Genomic DNA, 7,813 nt, shown 5'->3' with positions numbered 1-7,813 from the left:
CAGGTGCTTCCACTGTGCAGCCAAAGTTGAGAACCACTGGATTAGAGCAGTGATTCTCAAAGTGGGGTTCTTGGAACAGCAACCTCAGCATCACCTAGGATCTTGTTACAAACGCAAATCAGGGTCAGACCTCCTGAATTAGAACCCCTGGGGGAGATGAGAGTGGAACCGACAATCCAGGTGATTGTGATGAATGCTGTAGTTTAGGAACCACTGATGTGAAGCACAAACAGAGAAGGCGTGGATCTGCACGGCAGACACACTTACCTGGAGTCGCCACCTCTCACTTGTCTATAGTGGAAAGTGCAGAAAGCAGGGGTAGATCCAGGCTTTGAGGAGCTTGAAGTCAACACAATTTCAAGGTCTTTTTTAAGGAAAAAAAAATACAAAATTAGGTACCAAGTAAATATTCATTTAGAATCAGAGAAACAAATTTAACAAACATTTAACCCTAACAAGTATCAAAAACTACAAGATAACATAAAAGTTTTATTAATTTATTTCCTAGGACTCATCTCTAACCCTCTTTTTCTCCATTTTTTTTTCCACTGAGTACTCTGGGTGCCTTTGCATAGGATAAAAATTTTATAATATTTCTACAGAGATAAAAATGATAATTCATTCTTTTATCTAGAATGATGATTTTTTTTTAACTGAGAGTTTAGATAAGGTGTCTTCGGGCTTGAATTTGGAAAAACTTCTGTCAAGTTTCATTTACATATGAGCTGTAGGATTTTAGGACATTTTAAGTATTTCATTGCAGCAACTAATCTTAATCACTCTTTGAGTTGAAGAGGCCCTAACCAGGGCCTTGGAAGTAGTCTGTGCTAAGGAGGGGCCTAAGGCTTTTTTTTTTTTTTACTTCTTGCTAAATCCACCTTGCACAGACTTGATAAATTAACTTGTCCAGTCAACCCATAACCTAGGTAACTCATTCTACTTCTGTGGGAGAAGGTGATGGTACAGAGAGCTGGAAACTTTAGGAAAAATCCCTTCTGATGGAAACTAAATGAGGAGAATCTTTGCTCCCCTGAAAAAGAAGGGCAGCCTTCGGGGTTATCTACATATGGAGAAATGTGTGCAGTCTACGTAGGTCACATGGCCAGACTCCCTTCCCTCTACTGCTCTAAAAAGTGTGACGCTATAGCATCTGAAGCTAGAAAGGCCCCATGGGGCCTAGTGTAATTTTTTTAGATAATGAGGTAAGGCCAAGACGTATACTGTGTTGAGAACCAAAGCCTGCTTCCTACTTTGTAAGGCGTGACTGTTCAAAACCAGAGTACTCGAGACCTTATCAGACACCTCCTGCGTGAGAATTATCACTAGGACACAGTTCAAAAACACAGTTTAACTGCAATGGAAGATGCCTGGAGAGGAGGAAAACGCACTGAACCTTTGGGTCTGGAGGGTCCATCTGGACAGCTGGGGTTTCTTTTAGTAGGAATGTGGGCACCATGGAAAGCTGTGACAAGGAGAGTGACATATCAGAACTGTACATCTAGAAAATGACTCTGCCATCACAGGAGTATCATGGTCTAGAGAAGAGAATGACCACAGATCCACAAGATCAGCTAGTCTATTAAAGCAATGACCCAGGTACGAAGGAACAAACCTTCACTAGGCTGATAGCTCTGGAAATAAGGGAATGAATTTGAAGAACAAGGGAGAGGAAGCTTTTGCCAAATGTCTCAAGGGAGAGAATTTGTGATCAGGGGGTCAATGGGAGAGTAGGGCATCAGGAAGGAGTCAGCCAAGAACGCTCTGAAGTTTGAAATTTGGAATCATCATAGTAAAGCTTGCTGAGAATATGCTGCGTAATTTCCAAGTCTTGATCCTAGAGACCGGGCCAGCAGACCACTGGATGAACAGGTCTGGACTTCGGAAGTCACCTGCAGACCTAAACCTAAGTTCCGTGAAGACAGAAACCGTGTCTGTTTTCCTCACTCTTGAATACTCAACACATAATCTGGTAACTACTAAGAGTATTTACTTAATAAGTATTTCAGTGGGGAAAAGGGGAGATGTTGGTCAAAGAGTACAAACTTCCAGCTACAAGTTGAATAAGTTCTAGGGATCTAATGTACAGCATACTGATTGTAGATAACAATACTGTATTATATTCTTGAAAGTTACTAAGAGAGTAGATCTTAAATGTTCACACCACAAAAAAGAAATGGTAATTATGTCATGTGATTCAGGTGTTAGGTAACCTACGGTGGTTATCTTTTTGCATTACATAAGTGTATCAAATCAACACACTGTACACCTTAAACTTACACAATGTTTTAAGTCAACTATATCTCAGTAAAGCTGGGGGGAAATACTTGTTCGATAAAAGAATAAAGATTATAGCTGAACCAATGGAAGAGACTAGGATAGCAAAGTATAATGATGTAGAAATTAGGGAAATGGATCAACACTGAACCTTAAATAACACCTACAAATTATACTTTGCAAGAGGAAGAAAACCATCTGAAGGCAGCAGCAATACTACTATGTAGTATATAAAAAAATTTCCAACACTTAGAGTAAGCACGTTATAACTCATAAGCTTAGAGTTCTCTGGAAGATAGGCAAGAATTTGTACATAGGATACGTGCAGAACCTGGAGCAAATAATAACTTGTATTAAAGTTTATTATCAGAAAGGGATGAGGAAGATTAAGTCTTATGGGGGGTTGGGATGGGTGAAGATCTTGATGTCAGAACCATCTTTTTATAAGTCAAGCCTGTTACTCCTCAGTTTAAAACACTTTGATGACTTTCCATTACGCTTAGGAAAAATCCAAACTCCCTAACATTGCCCGCATCGTCTGGCAATATCTGTTCCCTGCCAGCATCTCCTGTCCCATGTTATGCCTCCACCTCCCACAACCATGACCCTCCAAACACACCAGCCATCTTCAGTTTCCCCAAAGTGGCTACGCTTCCTATTTCTCTTTCTGATTGAAAGGCCAGTCCTTCAACCGCACTTCTTTCCCCCACCTACTGGCTTTATCTAGTTAATGTCTATTCATTCTTCGATCTCAGTTCAAACATCATTTCTTTGGGGAAGGTTTTCCCTTCCCCTTGGTTTGTGTCAGATTCCCCTGTTATATACTCCTGGAATTTCAAGTATCTTCACTTTGTAGCCTTTCTTACAGTTTATAATTAGACTTTTGCCTCCTTTTTAATTATCATTCTCTGCAAATTCACCATCATCTCCACGGGGATAGTGTCAGCTTTAGTTCACTTTTATACTCCCAACATCTAAAAGAGTGACTGGCATATAACAATGCTCTGCAAAAATTTTAATAGCAGCAGCTAACTTTCTCATACACATACAATAAGCATTTTCTAAGTCCCAGAAATTGTTCTAAATGCTTACAAAAATTGAAGGCAACAGAATGTAGTGTAAAAAACATGGACTTGGAAACTGACAACCTGGGTTGAAACCTCAGCTTTACCACGTATTAAATGTGTGAGGTCAGGAAAACTATTAAGTCCTCTATACCTGAGCGTCTCCATTAATAAAATCGAGATAAGGTAGAACTGCGAGATGATTAGGTAACTGAGAACCAGAGAGACTGATTAACCTACCCAAGGTCTTAAAGCCGTAGGGCTGAGTACCAAACCCAAGCAATCTGAATCTGCTATTACCCACTACATAAAGTTATAACAATATACATTATATATGAAAATAACTTGTCTCTATAGATAGGCAGAGACATCCAGAAGCACCTGTAACTATCTCTCACACCCTACCCTGCCCCTCTCTTTTCTTCAAAGTATTAAGTAGGCCTTTAGGCCTAGACCCATGAGAAAATATCCTCAGCAGTGAAATTGGACTAAGATTATCTTGTCCACCAATGCCAGAGTCAAAACTAGAAGAGGAAAACCAATCGCTACAGGTGCCCTGGTGTAGACGGGTAACAAACACAGCTGCACTTGTGCCTTGCTTTTAAGTGAGATATCACTTTACTTTGTACACCATACCAATATGCTTCATTTGGTATCTATTACTTAATACTTGAAAAGTTACACAAAATCTGTGTCCAATGATCCTTGATGACAAAGCATTAGTGACCCAATCCTTTTCCAGACCTAATGATATTTTGCTCCGGAAGCCTCATGCTGTATCTCATATGAAACAAATAAGGCACTCATGCATAAAATTAATACAGTAAGCTCTCTAGGCAGTGATAAATTTGGAAAGGAAACAGGCCCTCATAGTCATTTCATCCCTCTTGAAAGCAGATTTCCTATAAAACCCTGAGTCACCTACACCTTGACTTGTAAGGCTCTTTTAGAAATCATGCTATCATTCCCACGAAACCCAATAGGGCATGTGCAGTCAAGGTGGAAATAAAGGTGCAATGAAGCTGTGGAGAAAATGCTTAGAAATATGACCACTTCATCTTACGTGGAAAGGCGATTGATCTCTAAGCATTGAGAGAGCTCTCAGCTTGCCCTCTGCCATTAAGTTATCCTCACCAGGCTGCTCCTTTCTGTTTACCTGTGTGTAAATGGGCCCTGAGTGCTCTTGTTATATGTAGGAGAGCTGAAGGTGATTGTATGCCTTGGAAACTGTGATTAGCAGCAGTATCACGATACCAACATGGAAAAACAGGGTTGCCTTCATTTCTTTAATAATCACTAAAAAGCACCTCTACTTCGGAAAGCATGAATCTCATGAGGACTTTCACATATAAAACCCATGTGACCTAGGAAACATGTCTTAGTCACCCACACAATGAATCTTACCGCTGAGGTTTGAATGTTTTTTTAACATCTTCATTGGAGTATAATTGCTTTACAATGGTGTGTTAGTTTCTGCTTTATAACAAAGTGAATCAGTTGTATGTATACATATATCCCCACATTCCCTCCCTCTAGCTTCTCCCTCCCACCCTCCCTACCCCACCCCTCTAGGTTATCACAAAGCACCAAGCTGATCTCCCTGTGCTATGCAGCTGCTTCCCACTAGCTATCTATTGTACATTTGGTAGTGTATATATGTCCATGCCACTCTCTCACCTCGTCCCAGCTTACCCTTCCCCTCCCCATGTCCTCAAGTCCATTCTCTACGTCTGCATCTTTATTCCTGTCATGCTTTTTTTTTTAGATTCCATATATGTGTTAGCATATGGTATTTGTTTTTCTCTTTCTGACTTACTTCACTCTGTACGACAGACTCTAGGTCCATCCACCTAACTACAAATAACTCAATTTTTTTTTCTTTTTATGGCCGAGTAATATTCCATTGTATATATGTGCCACATTTTCTGTATCCATTCATCTGTCCATGGACACTTGGACAAGGTTGCTTCCATGTCTTTGGAAATCTGGAGAAAATAATGTAAATGTTATAATTACTGGCAAATAATATGAGACAGCTTGTTCAGGATGGTAGATTTTTATGTGTTACTACTAGTGTTTATTTGTAAAGCATTTCAATGAACAACAGTTAAGATCACACCATCTTGTACACCATAAATAAATCATTCTAAAAAGCTACTCCTACACATGAGAGCTGCCACAGTACACACAGGGTCATTTCGCATTATGAGAGACTGAGTCAGTTTCCTAGCGTCTGTTTTGGCTATTTGAAGGACGATCAGATCTCTGTGCAAAAACAGACACAAGGATTTTCTATGTAACAAGACAGGATGTCCTCCTATCGCATTCAAAAGCTGCTAACAGGAATCACTGCTAGAGTAATGATCGTTGTAAACTCACTTAAATCTACATCACTCTTTCCTTCTCTCCTATAATTGTATCTTATGGTACGCGTGCACAAATAATTCTCAATACTGGAAAAATAACTATCTGCCTAGAACCCCAATGCACTAAAATGTTAAACCTGAAATGTTTGAAAGTTCACGTTGTTTACCCCAATCATTTTATAGATGAGAAGGCGAAGCCCCAGAGAGAGAGGTTTGCAGAGATAACATAGTAACAGAACATAGTATATTAACTGTACAGAATTGGGATAGCTAGAATATTACAGCAGAATTTTCTGTTTAAAATAATGGATTAAACACTCATTTTTATCTCTTCTTTATACCACTAAAACATTAGTATTCAATATAAACTCATAACAGTAAAGAAAATGAGAAATGAGGCAGCCTACAGGGTAGATAGAGGTGTATATGACAAGCTGAAAACAAAGCTAACTTGAAATGCCAGGAAAAACAATTGCTATACAAAAGAAGAGTATGATCACAGTTAGCCGTCAGACCTATCCTAAAACCAGATATTTTAGAACTGGTGAGATAATTCAACTTAACAAGCATCTATTGAGCATTTACTATAGATAGAGAACTGTTGAAGTTACATGTTGAACAAGAAAACATCCTTGTCGTTCAGGAGCTTAGGTCTGGTGGGGTAGATGACCAATATGCCAAACATATGGACAATCTAATTATAATGTAAGGCATCCTCATATACATTCTATGGAATGGGGCAAGTAACTTGTGGTAGTTCAAAAAGAGAAAGACAATTCAGATTGTAGAATCCAGAAAGACTTATTAGACTTTAGCCTTAAAAGATAGGATTTTGAAAATTAAGAAATGATAGTGGGAAAGCCTTTCACGCAGGGAGACTAGGGAGAGCTAAGTTGTGTATGCCAGGAAGGAACACTCATATTTGGGAATGGTGAGTAGACTGGTAAGCGTGAGCATGGGATGAATCAGGAATTGCCATGGAGAATGCCTTTGCCGGATCATGGAAGCCTGGAATCCCAGAGAAAGGAATCTGGATATATTTACAATATTTAAGCAGCATGGAGCCCTTGAATATATATGGTACAGGAGAAAAGTAATCATGTTAAAAATCAATCTAATAAAGGTATGATTTAAATCCAATAAAATGCACCTGTGTTTTTAAGAGTTCGATGAGTTCTGACAAAAGTGTACACTGTGTAACCACCATCCTGATCAAGATATAGAACATTTCCATCACCCCAAAAGTTCCCTCATGACTTTTCCCAGTCAGTCCCTCCACTGCCTACCCAGGCAACTACTGATTTGATTTCTATCACTATAGATACACCTTGTCCGTTTTGCAAATTTATATAAATGGAGTTAAAGAGTATTTATTCTTTTGTGTCTGGCTCAATGCACTCGGTTTGTTGAGCTTGATTTTGCCTTGCTGTTCCCTGCCATGTACATCAAAAGGAAACTCCTCCATTAACAGAGCTTGCCCACCTTCACAGTCTCTGTTCCAGTTATCTATTGCTGTGTAACAAAACCACCCCAAAACTAAATTTAAAATAGCAGTAAGCACCTATTCTCCTTAGGAGTCAGCCAAACGGCAGGACCTGATGGGAACAGCTCATCTATGCTCCACATGGCATCAGTGGGGCAGTTCATCTCGGGTTGGAGGTATCCACTTCCCAGATGACTCACTAATATATCTGGCCAGTTAGTGCTGGCTTCTGGCTGAGAGCTTGCCCAGGGCTATCAGTCAGGGGCCTTAGTTCTTCACCACATAGGCCTCTCCTCAGGGCTGCTCGAGCTTCCTCTCAGCATGGTGGCTGGATTCCAAGAACTAGTTTTTTAAGAGACAGGAAGTAGAAGTAGGTGATCTTTTAAGGCCTGGTCTCAGAAACTGACACAACATCACTTCCACTGTATTCTATTAAAGAAGCAGTAACAGAATTTATCCAGAATCAAGGGGCAGAGACATCAACCATCACCTCTTGAGGAAGGGAATACCAAAGAATTTGCAGCCATTTTTAATCCAACACACCTTCCCGCTCAAGGCCTCTTTAATAGGTTTATTCAACGGCAAAGGAAACCTATGCTAGCCATCTACAGATATTAACCTAGTCT

The 7,813-nt window shown here is 39.8% G+C and overlaps 1 long non-coding RNA gene across 1 annotated transcript in view; it reads right to left on the bottom strand.

The window, feature by feature from the left end:
- Positions 1-303: 303 nt before the first annotated feature.
- The window catches only part of LOC141279060 (uncharacterized), a 63,533-nt gene continuing 56,023 nt past the window's right edge, over positions 304-7,813 (bottom strand). The window contains exons 2-3 of the long non-coding RNA XR_012332810.1: positions 1,394-1,462; positions 304-364 (exon numbers count right to left, since the gene is read on the bottom strand). This is a non-coding gene — a long non-coding RNA (uncharacterized lncRNA). The remainder of the gene's footprint in view (positions 365-1,393; positions 1,463-7,813) is intronic.

The sequence above is a fragment of the Tursiops truncatus genome, chromosome 7 (genome assembly GCF_011762595.2).
Source record: "Tursiops truncatus isolate mTurTru1 chromosome 7, mTurTru1.mat.Y, whole genome shotgun sequence".
Taxonomy (NCBI): Eukaryota; Metazoa; Chordata; class Mammalia; order Artiodactyla; family Delphinidae; genus Tursiops; species Tursiops truncatus.
The sequence above is the reverse complement of the archived record's forward strand: the minus strand, read 5'-3'. Positions and strand labels throughout refer to the sequence as shown.